Here is an 18,608-nt window from a genome sequence, read left to right on the forward strand (position 1 = left end):
AGTAATTTGTTATTTTGACCTATATGTATAATGTTGAAAATTGAAAGGGCAAAGCTATGGTTATGTAGATGCTGTAAATCAGGTGAAATAATGAGTGAAGGACTATATGGCCACCAGAAAGTGGTGTAATTCATTAACTGTTTCCTGCCCTAAAGGCTTTATACTCTAAAAGATATAAAAACAAATGAGTGTGTGGAGATGGGGATATTACACATAAGGAACCAGGTACTCAAATGCTACAGAGATGAGGACCATATCAGTACCCAAAGTGAAAAGAGTTGTGAGCTTCTTAAAATAATTCTGCTGCCAAGAAAATGCTAGAGTGCAAAAGAAATGCAACAGACCAGGTCTCTACAATTCTTTCTTACAGTAGTAGTGTCATCTCTAAGACTTGGGGTATAGTTTTCTCTTCTACAAGGGGCAGACAGCAAAGAGAAGAACGCCCATAAGAGAAGTTTCTTCTTAATGCCAGGTGGCTAGTGCTCTGAAGCATGAAGGTTTACACCCCTTAAACGTTTTCTCCTATGCTGTGTAACTGTGGAGGTTCTTGTTATGCATATAAATGTCTAAATATTTTTCAATTGGCCTAAACTGTTGGCAGCAGTGATGTCTTGTGGCAATGAGTTCCACTGGTTCATTGTGTAAAAAAGTATTTTCACTTATCCTCTCTGTCATATCTAAGTGCTTGACCCTTAATTAAGACTCCAAATCTTTAATTAGAACTGAACCTGAAGTAGTCATCATATACTAACAGTTACCACCAACAGTATCTGAGGTACCTGAGTTTTCATCTGGATTTAGACCAGGAAATAGCTGCAGGGGCTGAAGGCCCATTGTGTTGCAAATGTTGATTTTCTAACAGTGACCACTGTAGTGCGGAAAACATTCAAAACACCACATTTTAAACTAAAATCAGCATGAATATCTTCATATCTTTCTGTAGCCTGTAGGAGACTTTTGTTGTCATCGAAGTCTCCTCATTTCTTGCAGTCTCATTGAAAATTTTGCTTGACTGAGTAGCAGGGTGTTTGGATGTCTGTGAGACTAGATCAGTGTTTCTCAAACTGGGGTCGCCACTTGTGTAGGGAAAGCCCCTGGCGGGCTGGGCCAGTTTGTTTACCTGTGAGTCATCAGAACACTAAAGAACTTTTGGAATTCTGATTTTTTTATAAGCTTTACTTTTGTGGAAATGGAAAAGAACAAACCTAAGATTTTTCCACCTTGGGAACCAGTTTGGTGACTAGAAGGGGGAAGATGTGACATGCTGGGAAACCACAATCAGAAACATTTTCACACAGCTGGAACATGGGGAGCAAACAATCTGATATAGATTAAAGTGATACCTATAAAATTACACTGAGAAGTTTTACTTGTTGCCCCTGTAAATACATTCATTTGGATAATTTGGCTCCCAGGAAAATTGTACTTTAAAACAAAGTGCAACTTTGCATGATTGTGTGCACGAGGATTACTTTACTCACACCTAAAATGGGATTAAAAGTCAGCAGCTGTTTTATTCCAAGAACATTACAAAATAGACTTTTTATATGAGGACTGGTACAACATGGAGAATTGTAGGCAGTTAATGATTCAGATTGATTTTTAGCAGCCCCGGCACCAGAGCTCCCACTCTTACTTTTGCAAAAAGGGCTGCAGTATCTCAACTAAAGGAAGATGAAAACAAAGTTGTCTGACACTGCTCTTTTGTCAGTAGTAAAGGGCTGTGTAATTTCTGAAGACACAGAGCGTTAAATTCCTCACTCAGTTCCAACTCTTCAACCCCACTGACTTCAGAATGTGGCCTTACAACCTTATTCCATGATTCTGACATAAGGTTTTCTTAGGCCATGTCTACACTTACAAGCTTAGGGCACGTCTTCACTACCCGGATCGGCGGGTAGCAATCGATCTATTGGGGATCGACTTATCGTGTCTAGTGAAGACGCGATAAAATCGATCCCTGATTGCTCTGCCGTCAACTCCGGAAATCCACCGCGGCAAGAGGTGGAAGCGGAGTAGACGGCGGCGCGGCAGCCGTCGACTTGCCGCCGCCCTCACAGCCAGGTAAGTCGACCTAAAATACGCAACTTCAGCTACGCTATTCACGTAGCTGAAGTTGCGTATCTTAGGTCGACCCCCCCCTGTAGTGTAGACCTAGCCTTACAGTGGCACAACTGTACCGATACAGCTGTGCCGCTGTAAGAACGCTCATGTAGCCACGTTATGCCAACGGGACAGAGCTCTCTGGTCAACATAATAAAACAAGCTCAATGAGTGGTGGTAGCTACGGTGGCAGGAGAGCATTTCCTGTTGACATAGGGCTGGGCACACAAGCACTTATGCCAGCAAAACTTATGTCGCTCAGGGGTGTGTTTTTTCACACCCTTGAGGGACAAAAGTTTTGCCAACATAAGTGCTAGTGTAGACATGGCCTTAGACCAGGGGTGGGCAAACTTTTTGGCCCGAGGGCCACATCGGGGAATAGAAATTGTATGGCGGGCTATGAATGCTCACAAAATTGGGGTTGGAGTGTGGGAGAGGGTGAGGGCTTTGGTTGGGAGTGCAGGCTCTGGGATGGGGATGGGGATAAGAGGTTTGGGGTGCAGGAGGGGGCTCCATGCTGGGATCAAGGGGTTTAGAGGGTGGGAGGGGGATCAGGGCTGGGGCAGGGAGTTGGGGCATGGGGAGAAGCTCAGGGGTGCAGACTCCAAGCGGTGCTTACCTCAAGTAGCTCCCAGAAGCAGTGGCATGTCCCTTCTCCGGTTCCTACATGTAGAGCGGCTCCCAACCCTGCACCCCGGCTAGAACGCCGGAGCAGGGCCATGCCGCGGCTTCTGGGAGCCGTCTGGTGCAGCCCCCGACCTAGCGCCCCAGCTGGAGCGCCGGTGTGGGGCCAAGCTGCATGGTGTGGCCCCCGACCTGGCTCCCCAGCAGGAGCTCGCGGGCCAGCTTAAAATGGCTCGCAGGCCGGATGCGACCCGCAGGCCGTAGTTTGCCCACCCCTGCTATAGGGTAACCATTACTTAAAAAATAACACAGTACATGGCTGCTTTTAACATTTTTCATCCTTAAGAATAGTTCTGGCAAGATTTCAAACTTTGCAATCTACGTGTTCAAAACTTTTGGTTGGGAGTAGAGTGGCTATAAGATGACTGCCTTGTGGTATATGTTTTCAAAGTCTTTACTGATCCTTGGCAGTAATACCACCATCCACAGCTTCAGAAAGAACCTTTGGCTGCTGTTTCTGACCATGATAAACTTCATGAATATATTTATGCCCAGAGGGTAATTGAAGTTGAAATAGGCCATAAGGTTTTGAAGGCCACTTTTTTTTTAAATTAACTTTTGTATCCATTCGCTATGAGTTTGCAAAGTTTGTGTATGAGGCTGCAAAAACACTCAATGCCAGTTCAATATAAGCCTGGTAAATAATGGACTCGTTATTGTTGATGTTTTATTTAAAGTTGTCATGCCTAGTATTATTTTCTTTTGATGAATGTGATCAAGGATTTCATGTTAATTTTCTGCCAGTTGTGTTTCTATTTACCAGTGAACTGGGATGAAGTGAAGCAAACATTTCAGGCACATACTGTCTCACAGACACAGGAAGAATTGCTATGTAAGTGGCCTGAAAGGAGATCTGTGGTTACAGATTATGTCACATAGGCAGTAATTGTAGCTTGTTTGAAGAGAACAGAGATATTATTATCCTCTATGATGGATGAAAGATTTCAAATGGTTTATAAACGATCACCCAGATAAAGCACCTAGTAGAAATGAGCTAGAGATATTGGGCCAGATTATAAGCTGATGTAAAACATCACAACTCCACTGAAGTCAATGGAACTATACCAACCAAGAATCTAGCCCCATTATCTTCTGGCCAGATGATGAGAAGTGGCTAAATTCTGCCTTCCGATACAGATATGAACTTCCATTTACTTCAGTAGAAACTGTGTGTGTGTGAACGGAGAATTTGGCCCGGGGCCTTGAATGGGATATAGCCAGAACAAACCAAATTGTATGAAAGGGTCCCTTGTGCCTGAAGCACCTGGAACATCCATGGTTCAGTGGCAATAAGAGCTGATCGTTTTCAGTACAAAGTCGTGATTACTGAATTCCACTGGATTGCTGTTTGTTGGTTTTTGAAATTAACATCTACGTGTTGGAAAACACTCGGTGACTATCACCTGGCATGAATTAAAATTCTTCTTTATGGCTACTTTAATATCACGGTATGATGGATGATGATTTATTTATAGGAGTACCACCTAGGAGTTGTAATCGTGGATCAAGGCCTCCTGGTGTGAGGTACTATACAGGTGAGTAAAGCAAAAACAATTTCTGCCCCAGAGAGCTCACTAATCTAACTGTACATCCAGGGGTGAAAGTAACTTACAGGACTTACTGCCGGAGTCGTGAGGTGGCGTGGCCTCATCTGGAAGAGGCGGGGCCTCTCAAGATTTAAAGACCCTGGGGCACCGGCTGTGGCTGGGAGCCCCAGGGCCTTTAAATCAACCCGGGGCTCCCAGCTGCAGAGGTGGCTGGGAGCCCCTGGGGCTTAGGGGCAAATTAAAGGGCCCGGGGCTTCGGCCGCCGCAGCGCTCCGGGCCCTTTAAATCCTGGCCCCAGCCCGGCAAGGCTTGGGGCTCCCTGCAGTGGCGGGAGCTCCGGGCCCTTTAAATCACAGCCCCAGCCCGGCAGCCGGGATTTAAAGGGCCCGGAGCTCCCGTGGCTGTGGGAAGCCCCAAGCCTTGCCGGGCTGGAGCCGGGATTTAAAGGGCCCGGAGCTCCCACCGCTGCAGTCAGCCCCAAGCCTTGCCGGGCTGGGGCCGGGATTTAAAGGGCCCGGAGCTCCTGCCGCTGCGGGGAGCCCTGAGCCCTTTAAATTCCGGCCCCAGCCCAGCCGCCAGAGCTGTGAGCGGGATTTAAAGGGCTCTGGACTCCCTGCAGCAGCAGGGAGCTCCGAGCCCTTTAAATCCCTGCCATGGAAGCCGGTGCTGTCCGGCACGGTGTACTGGCTCTTGCCGGTACACCGGATCGGACCGGCTTACTTTCACCTCTGTGTACATCTGGATTGTGTCATCAAGCACAAGTCAAAGACCAGGTAGCTTTAACCACCCAAGATGTTCTAAATTTCCTAGAAATGAACAGCTTGGAGTATCTCATCATTAGAGAGAGTATTTGGGTATTACATCATGTAAAAGCAAAGATGGGGGAAAGTGATTGGACACTTCACTCCAGCTTCAGACCCTGGCAGTATTTTCATTCACCATGGCAGTGGATATGAAAAAAGCAACATGCAAAGTGACTAGAAAATGATTCCTGTATACGTCAATGTTAACAGATGACAGCTCTACTAGCTCTTGCTATTTGCAGACCTGTGCATCTCACCTCAGCTACCACTGAGACGTCCTATCTCCACAAAGCACGGCTATGATCTGCTGTACTATATGTAGTTTAGGCCATTGAACTCTGGTGCACTAGAAAATTCTGTTTCTCCTTTATATTGTATTGTCACAAGTTGTACATAAATTGATAGAGGTTAAGGCCAGAAGACTCCATTAGATCTAGTCTGACTTCTTGTATATCATAGGCCATTAAATTTTGCCCAGTTACTCCTGTATTGAGCCCAATAACTGTGACTAAAACATAATTTGTGGTTTGGCTAACACATATTTTTCAGAAAGGCATCCAGTCTTGATTTGTAAGGCATTGTCTTCAGCCCCCAAATCATTTTTGTGGCTCTTCTCTGGACCCTCTTCAATTTTTCAACACCCTTTTTCAAATTTGAGTACCAGAACAAGACTCACTGACTGGGCACACTAATGCTATATACAAAGATAGGAGTGGGGGTTTTTTTAGAGCTCATTGGGAATTTTTCTACTAATATTTTTTGTCAGAAAAATGCCAATTTGTCAAAACCAAAACTGAACAGATCAGTTCTGGCAAATTTCCCAATTTGGAAAAAAAAAAAGTTGTGAAATTGTCCAAAAAAATGCCATTTTGACATTTTCAAAATGAAAAGTTTCATTTTTTGGTTCAAGACGACTTTTCATTTTGAAATTTTAGTTCATTTATACAAAAGAGATTTAAATGTCAAAGTTGAAACAAAACATTTTGATTGACCTGAACCAAAAAAATATTTGCCTTATCAGAGCATGAACACTTGCAAAACTTTGACTTTTTTGTCCTGATTCAGGGTGGGGAGGGGGAGAGGAGGAGATTTTTTGAAATCTGTAAAGTTCTTGCAGGATAGAAAAACCATTTCCCACCCAGACATACTGCTTATTCATCCCAAAATTACATTAGCCCTTTTTGCCATAGCATCACAGTGGAAGCTCATGACACCTAAATCCCTTCAGAGTCACTATAGGTGTGGCCTGCATTTCTTGTTCCTAGATTTATAACATAGTATTTGGCTGTATTAAAACACAGTTTGTTTGAATGGGGCAAGGTAACCAAGCAATCCAGATGACTCTGTCTGACTGCCCTTACCACCCTTTCCAGTTCATTGATGAAAATACTAAATGACATTGGGCCTAGCTCTCATCCCTGTGGAACCCCACTAGAAATACCCCCATTAACAATTACTTTTATAGATCTGTCAGTTAGCCAGTTCTTAACCCATTTACTGTGTGCTATATTGATATTGTATAGTACAAATGTTGTACAGTACTAAGTTAAATACCTTACAATAGTCTCAGTTACTTTTATCAACCAAACTAGCAATCTCAAAGATTGAAATCAGGTTTGTTTGACCAGACTTAGTTTTTCATTAAACCATTTTGACTGGCATTAATTATATTCCTACCTTTAATTCTTTTTTAGTTGAATCCTGTATCAGCTTTTCCATTATTTTGGCTGGGATTGATGACAGCCTATAGTTACCAATATCATCATCCCTCTTGCCTTTTTTGAATACTGGAACAACATTAACACTCTTCCAGTCTTCTAGAATATTCCAAGATTTACTAAAATTTAACATCAGCAGCCAGAGATCTCCTCAACCAATTCTTTTAGGACTCTGGGTTACTAGTTATCTGGGTATGTTGATTTAAAAATATTCATCCCAAGTAAATTTTGTTTAACATTCTCCTTAGTTACTAATGGACTGGAAAGTACTTCTTTATCCTCATGTGATGTGAATAAATGATCCTGCTTCTTTCCCAATACATAACAGAAATGTTTATTGAACACTTCTGCCTTTTCTGTGTACTTTTTAACAACTTTATCCTCTCCATGCAATAGTGAGCCTATACCATTGCTAGGATTTCTTTGCCTAATATACCTAAACTCCTTATTGTGCTTATCCCAGTCAGACTTGGATTTTTCCCTGATGTCCCTAGCTTCTCTTATCAGTTTTCTATACTTTATAACTTCTCATTTATATTGATTGCTATTTCAACTTTTCCTTTTGTAATATATATATATATATATATTATTTCTAATTGCTGCCTTCACTTTGCCACTGAACCATTATAGGCAAAGATATTCTTTTTCCTTGACTGTGGAACTGTGGCTTTTTGGCCATCTAATAAACTTTGCTTAAAGAGCTCCCGATTTTCATTCAGTTTTCCCTCCAAATCAATTTCACACATAATTTTCCTCAACTTTGGGAAATTCTCTCCTTTGAAGTACCAAATATATATATATACACACACACACACTACTGGTTGGGACTATCCTCGGTTTGCACATATTAAATGTAATCAAGTGATAGTCACTGGGCTTACACAATCACCAACTTCCAGTCCAGTGATTAATTTATTTTGGACCTCATAATGGAGGATAAAAATGGAGTTACCTCATGCTGGATGCAATAACCATTCATGTTAGAAAATTATAGGGAAAAATAGGGATTAATTTACAGTGGTCATCAGTAAAAACATTACGGTTCACATTTGCAAATGATCAGCATGACTGTGGCATTCCCTGTACTAACTCGGTGGTAACATTTATTAGGCAAAAGATAAAACTGTAAAGATTTGTGGCTCCAAATATATATACTATATAATTGCCCTGATTGTACCCTTTTCAGTTCATTCAATTTAACCATTTTGAGCAAGATTGTACCTTGACTTCCATCCTGTGAGACTCTATTAAGTCTAGATGAGGTGTAAATTAAGATAGAATTTGGCTCTATGGCTCAAAATATGCATGGAAATGAAATCTGCCTTCCAAGGAAAACTTTATTAGAGTAGAATTTGGTTTTAATGATCACTATGTGCAGACATAATTCAGCATATAATTAAAATCTTGCATCACAAAAGCCAATTTCCCTTTGTGATGATGCATTTACCATGCTTGTACTGATCACTGCCACGTTGTGTTGATGAACTGTATTTATCAGTGATGTATATAACATAACTTCAAATATTGGAGCCTTGGGCTATAAGGATGAAGTTGGAAGTGTTTTCTCTAATGTTTTCAAAGGCAGGAAGGAATTTCACAGCTTTTTGACTGCAGATGACTGTAAATAAAAATTTGAAAGCTTGTTGGAGTGCCAGTTACAGCCAATTATAACTTTACTCACTTGTCTTGGCACCAAAATGACATAACAGCTATTACCTGGTCCTTCTAAATTGGAGATTTTGCTTCTGTGCACAGAACTGATTGAAGGAAGCTTACTGCTTCATAGATCCCATGTAGAGAATGATCAAAAGGAAGAGGATTGCCTACAGTGAACGGTGGGACAGAAAATAATAATAAAATATATTGCTAATAATTCTAAGTTAAATACTACTACTAGGAACAATCTACCAGGCACTAAATTTTAGGCAAGGCCATGAGCCAAAAACTTTAACTCACTCTTTCCTCTAATAACTCCGGATCCTGTTACCTAAGCTCTGTCCTGCACTTCAAGCACCATGCTTCCCCCCACAAGTAGTCTTGTTGGCAACAATATCATGAGTATTATTTTATTAGTAGTGTCATTCTATTTAGAAGTAGTCTATAGAAGGAATAAGAGAATCCATTTTTAAAGTTTTCTTTACACAATTCAGAATACTAGAGTTCTCATAAATTTATTAGACAGAGCATTTTAATCTAGCCTATAAAATGTCTCCATTTTGATGGTATACTCAGGCCAATTTCGATTTGAGAGAACCATAAGCAAAGATTTTATCCTAACTAGGAATATCTGAGAGTGTAGAATGGTGGCAGGGAACCCTTCTACAGCAAATGACTCTCCACTGTTGTTGCTGCAGCTACAGCCTTTCCTGACAAGGTTCCATCCTTTCCTTGATTAAGTGAAAATTGGATAAGGGGGCCTCTTGCGACCAACCCCTCCAAAATAGGAGTTTGAATAAGGACCTGCATTCCTCATCTGAACTGCAGTCACTGAGAGCAGCAGGCTCACACACTAGTAGCCAAAATACATTGAGGCTTACTGTGCTTTCCAAAGCCATATAATTAATTATCTAAGTAAACCCAATTTTTCTTCTCCCATCCCTCTTCCCCATGACGTACCCCTTTTACTTCATAGCCCCCTTATTCTTTCCTTACCTTTGCTTGTTGGCAGATGTTATCAGCATGTTTTGCCTTCAGCTGGAACAGAAAAAGCAGCTTCTTCCAGCACTGATGTCAGTGCAACAGGTGGGAAGCATATAGGGGAACCCAGCCAATTCACACATAAACTTCTCTTGAGAGATTCTGGGGAAGGGAGGAGTGAAATTTATTCAATTGTCCTGTTGTGCAGTGACCTACCCCTTGAGTATAATGTATTTTGAACCACCCTGCTACTGGGATGATTACTGTATGACTATATTTATATAGTTAAATGGGAGACTAGAAGGAAAAGCAAACAGGAAGGAAACAGTGGCTCAAGATAAGTTACCCTTCAGCAAACATTTAAAGGTTGTTACAGGACAATTGAAGAGCCATAGCCTCTGAGGAGTGTGGCTTGACCTCTTGTTGAGCCCACTGGACTGGTTTGATCCAGAAGGGCAAGAGATCAGACACTGACAAAAACAGAGGGAGGAGGAAGTTGTTGGTGAAAACAAACTGAAACCCAGGACCTACTGGAGTGTCTGAAGAAGTTAGGCCTGTCTAGGCTGTCAGGAGATGGTAAGCCTTTTGGTAACATAGACATGCTAGTGTAGACTACTTGTTTTAAAATTCCCTTTTCTTGAAATGCTTTTTTCCTACTGGTAAAATAAACTATATTTTGCTTTTTGAGAAAGCTGTCTAGACAGCACTTGTCACAGACTCCCGAGGGAACTACCATAGGTGCTGCACCCAGATTGACCTGCTGGGTAATCATGGCTGTGACATATGCAGTATTGTGCCCCAAGGCCTAGTGGGAGAATCATATAATTCTGCCTCAGGATAGGTAAAGGCAAGAGTCCTGATACCAACAGTGGTCAGTGAGAGGCCAGGAAAGGTACAGAAGTGCCTCTAGCCCTCCAATTGTGACAATCATAGCTCTTTTCTGTCCATAACAATAAATGAACCTTCCTGGAATGGTCATTTCAACTACAGTGCTTCTGAATTAGCTAGTGGGGACTTTGTTCAGTTAGCGTTTTTGTTTGTTTTTTTTAAAGAAAACAAAATGCATATAAGAACTGTTACCCCCAAAACAGATTTAGGGTACCCCCAGATGAGCTCACCTATTTCCCCCTCCCAGATTTACCAAGGTTCTCTCAAAACAGCCCACTTATTAACCAGTCTGTTTTCCTAAGGTCTGGGTCTCCAGGGTGGCTAAGGAAATACTTGGTGGACATGGATACAGCCTTCCGATAAATGATTGACACAAGCAGTATTCTTTCCAAAACACGGGACCTATTATTGATACAAATAACAATCTAAACACAAATCCCTTATAACAAGTTAAAGCTCTTCAAACCACATTGCCTTATAGTTTGAAATAATACTAAGTGGCTGCTCCCTGCTTACATGATCAGTCGTTCACAGGTAGCTGACAGCAATGTTTAGATGTTCAATCAACACACATATATACTTCTGAATTAATTCCCACACGCATAGATACTAACATTCCTATGCTATGCTATAACTATAACTAACTATTCCTTTGTCTGGTATCTTCTCTGTGCTCGCTTCTTCTTCTCCTTTGTCTTTTCAGCAGCTCTCAACTGGCAGGTCTCTCAACCGTCCTCTCTGCTGCGCCCTTCTTCTCTCCCCTCTGTCTGTTGCCTCACTGGCTTTTATACCCTACTTTGCTAACAGTTACCTGTTAATCATCCCATTTGACCATTATTTCTGTTAGCCATCTATCATTGCTTACCACGAATTCTACTATGTGACCTTCAGCCTACATTCTATTTACCTCACAGTGTTAAGATCTGTTTACCACCTTTTCCTGCCAATTTGGTTTTTATTGCTATGTGACTTGCAGCTTCCATCTAATGGTGGAATGACTCTTGCTTATTTAAAAAGGAAGCCAGGGATCCAAAATGGAGTCTGGGGAATTTCTCTGGTGTCAGAACAGTGTAGCGTTATGGGTGTACAGACTCATCTTGATGATTTATACACCTGGACAGAAGATTTGGTATCTGTCAATAATGGGTATTTAATAGAGAGTCAGGATACATAAAATTCCAATGCCTGTCTCTTAAGCAGCCAAAGTTCATAGACAGACTGAGCTAACTCAGTCTATCACCTCTAGTCAGGAACAAAGTGATGCAAGCCAGCATTCAATCACCTGGATTTTTAAGATGGTCAGTGGGGAGGGAAAAAAATCAAAGTGACCATTGACATGCTGGATCTGGAATCAGGAAATTGGGGCACACTTCCAGAGCTTGGAGAAGAGGGCACATCAGCAGAAAGAGAGGACAAAATAATTGCATGGAGAAGAGAATCTATTTAATTTACCACAGATACAACATGGGATCTAACAGTACTGTGTGGAAATATTGATGTAACCACACTGATATGTATTGAACTCTAGCACATGCAAAATGAAATGGATCCCATTGACCCAGGATTTGAAAAACGGAAGGCTGGGACATAAGTTTGACAAGTCAAAGGCCAGAAAGAGGACATTGTGTCCTGGAAATTCATATATTTTCTTAAAAAGCAACAGAGGGTCCTGTGGCACCTTTAAGACTAACAGAAATATTGGGAGCATAAACTTTCGTGGGTAAGAACCTCACTTCTTCAGATGCAACTGAAGAAGTGAGGTTCTTACCCATGAAAGCTTATGCTCCCAATACTTCTGTTAGTCTTAAAGGTGCCACAGGACCCTCTGTTGCTTTTTACAGATTCAGACTAACACGGCTACCCCTCTGATATATTTTCTTCTTACTACACTGTAGCTAAATGAAGCTTTAGTTAAGTTGAGTTTTGTGTAATTCTCCAATTAGCTATGACCTAAAAGCAGATTCTTTTGTTTTAATATAATTTTCTATCCTTTTTCTAACTAAATCTGGTTTCTAATAATATCACTGAAGTGTTAAGGTTTCTGCTTAGAGGATTTCTTGCAGAGTTCCCCCAAAACAGAAGAATCTGTGTTGAAGCTTCCCCCATCTACTTACTTGTATTGGCTCATACAAGTCACATGACATTATTTCTGTTCCCTGACTGGATGAGTGTAACTTAAAAATGAGGTTTTTAGTGATGATTTAATATTCATTTTCCATTTATGTCTTTGCTTGTGAGCTTAAAATTGACATGTGTGCCAGTAAAACTTGAAAGCTCAAATAGTTGTGGGAAGTGAACACAAAGGGCAGGCATTTTTTGCCAGTATTTGCCCTGTGAATGTACATCGGTGGTTGTTGGTATAAAGAGGTTTGACTGGAGAAGTGTGGAAAAGCCACATTGCCAACAAACAGAAAAGCCAAGCGTGAGTTATGCTGCTCATGCCAATAAAACCTTTACATTAGCACACCTTTGTTTTGTTTACCCAGCTTTTTTAAAGGTTTGGGAAAGCTTGAGAGCTGAAATATTGAGAGCTGGAGTATTAGATCCTTTTTTTAAAATCCCCCTATCTCTAAAGCCAGGTTGCCTTAGTAACCATAAACAGTGGCAATTAGTAGATTACATTTTTAAAAACTATAAAAATGTTATAGAATAAATTCTTTATTGTACATGTGTCATGAATTTAAAGCCTGCTATCTTATGACCTGCCATGCTGTATATATGATTAGAAAGCTCAGAATCCCAGCTCTCCAGAAGGATAAAGCTGGTGTTTTTAGCTGGTGGTTCACAAGATACCAGACCTTAAAGCAGTCACTTGCTTAGGACTAAACATAGCAAAACCCTCTGCTTTTACCTGATCCACCTTTGGGTGGTGGTCAGAGGGGGGAATACTGAAATCATTTTTGTACAGGGGCAAATTCTTTTAAACAAAATGGCTGCTGTTTGCAGAGCCTCACTGGATATACATAAACAGTGTCCCACTTATTACTAGAGTGTCTTAATCAGTTATCCAAGGTCATGGTGGATTCTCCATCACTGATGATTTTTAAATAAAGATTAGATTTTTCCCCCTAAAAGATATGCTCTTGGAATTATGGGGATGTTCTCTGGCCTGAGTTATACAGGAGGGCAGACTAGATCAGTCGTTCCCAAACTGGGGTTCGTGAACCCCTGGGGGTTCGCGAAATTTTACAGGGGGTTCTCGGGAGAAAAAATTCCCTAATGGCGGATAGAGCTGTCCCTAGGCCCTCCTGGCAGCACGGGACCAGCAGCTTGGAGCCCCTGAACTTCCAAGAGCTAAGCAGATCAAAGCAAGCACATCTATCACACTGAGGAGATTTAAATTTCAAGCCTCCTTATAAGAAATGGAAACGTAGGTGGATATTTTTTTGCTGTTTTTAAAATTATTATGAAGAACAAGTTTAAGCTTTGTTGTAACATGCATTGTTTGCCTGGACTGCTCAAGACCTGAATGCTTGTGTAGGAGGAACTCTGTGAATTGGCTTCTTAAATACCTTCATGCTGTTTCACATCTGACACTCCTTGATGAAACATAGGTGCCTTGTTTTATAATAGGCTTATTCAAAGTGATACAAGATATGAAAGTGAGATCTTGGAAGAGTGTTGCCGTTTTCATAATGTAATAAAAATACTGTAATGATAAATAATAATTAATAATAAATTGTGTGTAATAAGCATGTCATAACAACAAATTTTATATTTCCAAGATCACTGCTTTTATAATTTATACTCAGGTAAAGGAGAAAATCCCTGGAAATATTCATTTTTAGGAGGGGGTTTGTAAGACTTGACATTTTAGTGAAAGGGTTTCATAGGTTGTTAAAGTTTGGGAACCACTGGACTAGATGATCACAATGGTACCTTCTGGCTTTGGAATCTATGTACATGAATCTTTGAATTTGTAGATAAAATTGGGGTACCATTGGCTGTCAAATACCTCTCCCTGACTCCCCCATTACCAGCACCTCCCCATAAAAAAACCAAACAATAAGAAAAAGAAAAAACAAGCCACCTCTTACTGGAAAGGTTTTTGAAGTCTCAAGATAGATAACTGGCCCATTGTAGGTGAATAAATTAATTTGGCTACTTTGGGTAGAGTGGAGTGTGGGACAGTGCTTTTGTTTATTTGACTGTAAAACTAACAGTATGTTAGAGTTCATCTGCTTTACAGTGTATCTGTAGAGAACTATGATTTAATTGGCATCATAGAGACTTAGTGGGATACGTCTCATGGCTGGAATATTGGTATAGAAGGATATAAGAAGGATATAAAGGGAGGTGGTGATGTCATCAATAACATTTATACTTGTGCTCACATCCAGAAGGAGGTGGAGAGGCAGACCACTTAAAAGTTTCTGGGTAGAGATAAAAGGGATACAAGATAGTGGTGATGTCAGCTAGCGAACAGGAGCGGCTAACAGGGGAGTTTGGCGAGGGAGTTTACGGGGGGGAGCGTGAGCAGGGGCTAGATACACCTAACATTTTTTGCACGTAAAGGTCAAAACACCGCTTGATAAAAACAAAGCACCAAAAAGGGAACAAACTTCAGGAGTACAAAGAGAATGCAGGCAAAAGTCCAGCTAAAGAGTGGGAGCTACCCAGTTTATTGCACCCAATGCAGCATGTATGATTACCTGCCCTGAGGGTGGGTGGTGTATGTGTGCATTCGGTGCAAGGAGCTCCTGGCCCTCAGAGACCGTGTATGAACTTTGGAGACCAGGGTGTCTGAGCTAGAGGAGCTAAGGGAGACAGAGAGGTACATAGATGAGACTTTCCGGGACACAGTAGAATGGTCCCACCCCCGGTCTGACAGCCTCTGTGCTGTTGAGGAAGATGAAAGCCGCAGGGAAGGAGAACATCCAACTGGAGTAGAGGGAAACGATCCCATAGTTGGGACCCTCCTCCCAGATGATGTTGTGGTATCCTCTCGCACTGAGGATACTTCTCTGGGGGAGGGAACTCCAGTCACTAGGAAAAGGCAGGTGTTAATAATGGGCGATTTGATCATTAGAAACATAGATAGCTGGGTTTGCCATGATCGGGAGAACCGCATGGTGACTTGCCTGCCTGGTGTGAAGGTTGCGAATCTCTTGAGACATCTAGATAGACTTATGTGTAGTGCTGGGGAGGAGCCGGTGGTCGTGGTACATGTAGGTACCAACGACATGGGGAAGGATAGGAGAGATGTCCTGGAGGCCAAATTTAGGCTCCTAGGTAAGAGATTGGTTGGATAAACACCTGTCATGAGTGGTCTAGGTTTACTTGTTCGTGCCTCAGTGCAGGGGAATGGACTTGATTAGTTCTCACGGTCCCTTCCAGCCCTACATTTCTAAGATTCTATAGAGAAACATTTTATGCCAAATTGTATCTGGCCCCTGGACAAGTGTTTGAAGATGTCATTGGAGAAGACTTCTTAGTCTCACAACATAGTTATTTTGGGTGGCCCAACCTGAGACAATTAAAGGGGCCTGATTTTCAGAAGCTGGGTATCAATTCCTATTCCTTTTCCTTCCTTTCATGAGTATTAAAACCATTTCTTTTTACATGAAGAATACATGGTTTTAATTTTATTTCTGTATTCATATTTGTACAACATACAATACAACCTCAGAGTTACGAACACCTCGGGAATACAGGTTGTTCATAACTCTGAAATGTTTGTAACTGAACACGACGGTATGGTGTTTTTTTTCAAAAGTTTACAACTGAACATTGACTTAATACAGCTTTGAATCTTTACCATGCAGAAGAAAAATGCCACTTTTAACTATCTTAATTTAAATGAAACAAGCACAGAAACAGTTTCCTTATCTTGGCACATTTTTTTTAAACTTTCCCTTTATTTTTTTAGTAGTTTATGTTTAACACAGTACTGTACTGTATTTGTGCCTTTGTTTGTTTGTTTGTTTGTCTTTGCTGTTGCCTGATTGCGTATCTCCAGTTCCAAATGAGGTGTGTGGTTGACCGTTCAGTTCGTAACTCTGGAGTTCATAACTCTGAAGTTCTGCTGTACTGTGGTGTTACTATACATTTTCAAATATAGTAGTTCAGCTGGATATATGGTAAATAATGGTATCCCCTCAAATATAATACGTGAATGTACACATTTGAATGAGTAAGAAAGCCTGTATGCCATTCAAATAAAGAGAAAATAAAGAGAAAAGCTTACTATAAAAGAATTCACTTTTGCTTGTGCAAGAATTATATGCTGTCTGACTAGGCAGTCAAATGTTTATTCATAAAACTCATCCCCTCTATGATTATTAATAATCAGAGAACTAGTAATTTCATTAACAGCTGGACATGGTTTAGCAACAGAAAAGGTTCTGATTCTTATTTCTAGGCAAAAGGCACTCTATACAGTAAATGTTGGGTTTATTCACATCTCCACCTGTATCAACAGCAAGAGATCTTGCACTTCTTTTGCCAGAATTAGAACTACACCTCTCTGAGAAAAAGAACTTCCCTTCTTGCTCTTATTAGATTCTTTCCAAATTAAAACAGCAGATGGTTGTGGGTGCAGCTGTTGAAGTGTCACTATATCTAAACTCACCAGCTGTCCTCGGGAAGGCTCAGAAAGCCTGCAGTTTCTCCTGTGGATATTGGGAAGAAAACTGTAATGCTGCAAGACTGATGCGAATGTTGGCAGCAAACAGTTACATGTGAGGGGTACGTGGGAGAGAAGAATGTTCATAGAAAGACCTAAACCTCAGTGCGGGTATATATTTTTGCATTCTATACTGAGAATAAATAGTGTCTGAAGGCTGAGAGTTACAGAGGGCTTTTAGTGAGCCCTGTGTTCCATGAGTGGCATCTAGTGTCATCACAAGGCTCCTTGTATTCAGATAACTCACACAATTGAATGAGTAGCACAGTATTTTTTGGTGATTTATTCTTAGCACAGTACATTTTTAAATGCAAAAAAATTAGTATTATTGCAGTGTTAGGGTTATATGAGACCCAAACATTTAAGATAGGTAATTCCAGAAGGTAAGGTTGCTCTGGCAACATTCATTTAGCCATATTGCTCGTCTTAGTTCATTGACCATGAGGGTGCAGTCCACGCCATCCTCCAGATCATTAAGATATTGAACAAAACCGGCCCCAGAACCTAGTTCTTAACTAGGAGGGTGTGTGTGTGTAAGTTTCAGGTTTCCCACTTTCACAACGTCTGCTGTTGCCCTCTCTTAAAAGTTTGGTTAGAAAGTGTATGTGTGTTAATATTCACTTTCATTGACCATGCAAATGGCAGAGGAGATTTTGCTGAGACTTTCAAAACAAAAATCACTTTTGACAGAGCTCAATCATAGCTATTTTCCTCACAAAAAGTGAACGTTTCTGAAAGTTATGACCGTGTGAAAACCAACTATTTTGTAGCTTTAACACTAGAAGGCATTTTCAAATATCTCCAATAGTAAATATGAAAACTCTGTAAAAAGTAAGGGAATTGGTTAGGGGTCACTTAAAGGAAAATAAAGATGTAGGTCAAGGCCAGACTGAGATTGAACCACTTTGTAATCAAAGATAATGCCAATAATCCATGAGATGAAAAAAATGTGATTGAGAAGCATGATAATGGTTCGGACAGAGCTCTTCACAAGGTACACTTCTGCATCTGTTATATATAAAGAAGGCCCCAGGACCTCCAGTGAAGAATCACATATGGAATTCATCCACAAAGTACCTGATCCCAAACCCACTGAAGTCAATGGGAATCTCAATTGAGTTACTTCAGTGCTTTTTGATCAGGTTCAAAGTCTGGCGATGTTTTCTCAACCCATTATAGAGACAAAGGCCTCCCTCAAATGTCAGATTTGGAACACACATCTCTAAATTTCAGGGGTGTTTGGAAATGGTATTTAGATTTAGGCTCATCTTTATTTATACATGTACAGCATAATTTGGCCTGCAAAGCCTTTGCTACTACTGGTGATGTGCAAGAACCCAGTTAGCCTCTCAGAGCCCAATTAGAGGGAGGGTAATTACTTGTAAATGGAGTACATTTAATATGGAAATCAGTGACACACTAAACATGGAATCTAACCACACAATTCTTAGTCATATTTCAGAATGAAAATTAATTGCAGTTCTCATTTGTTTCAATGGAATCAATATTAGGCTCCTCAGTTTGTAAAACTATGGTACTAGAGAGACTTAGGGTATGTCTACAATACGAAATTAGGTCAAATTTATAGAAGCCAGTTTTATAG

Source organism: Chrysemys picta, chromosome 2 (assembly GCF_011386835.1).
Source record: "Chrysemys picta bellii isolate R12L10 chromosome 2, ASM1138683v2, whole genome shotgun sequence".
Taxonomy (NCBI): Eukaryota; Metazoa; Chordata; order Testudines; family Emydidae; genus Chrysemys; species Chrysemys picta.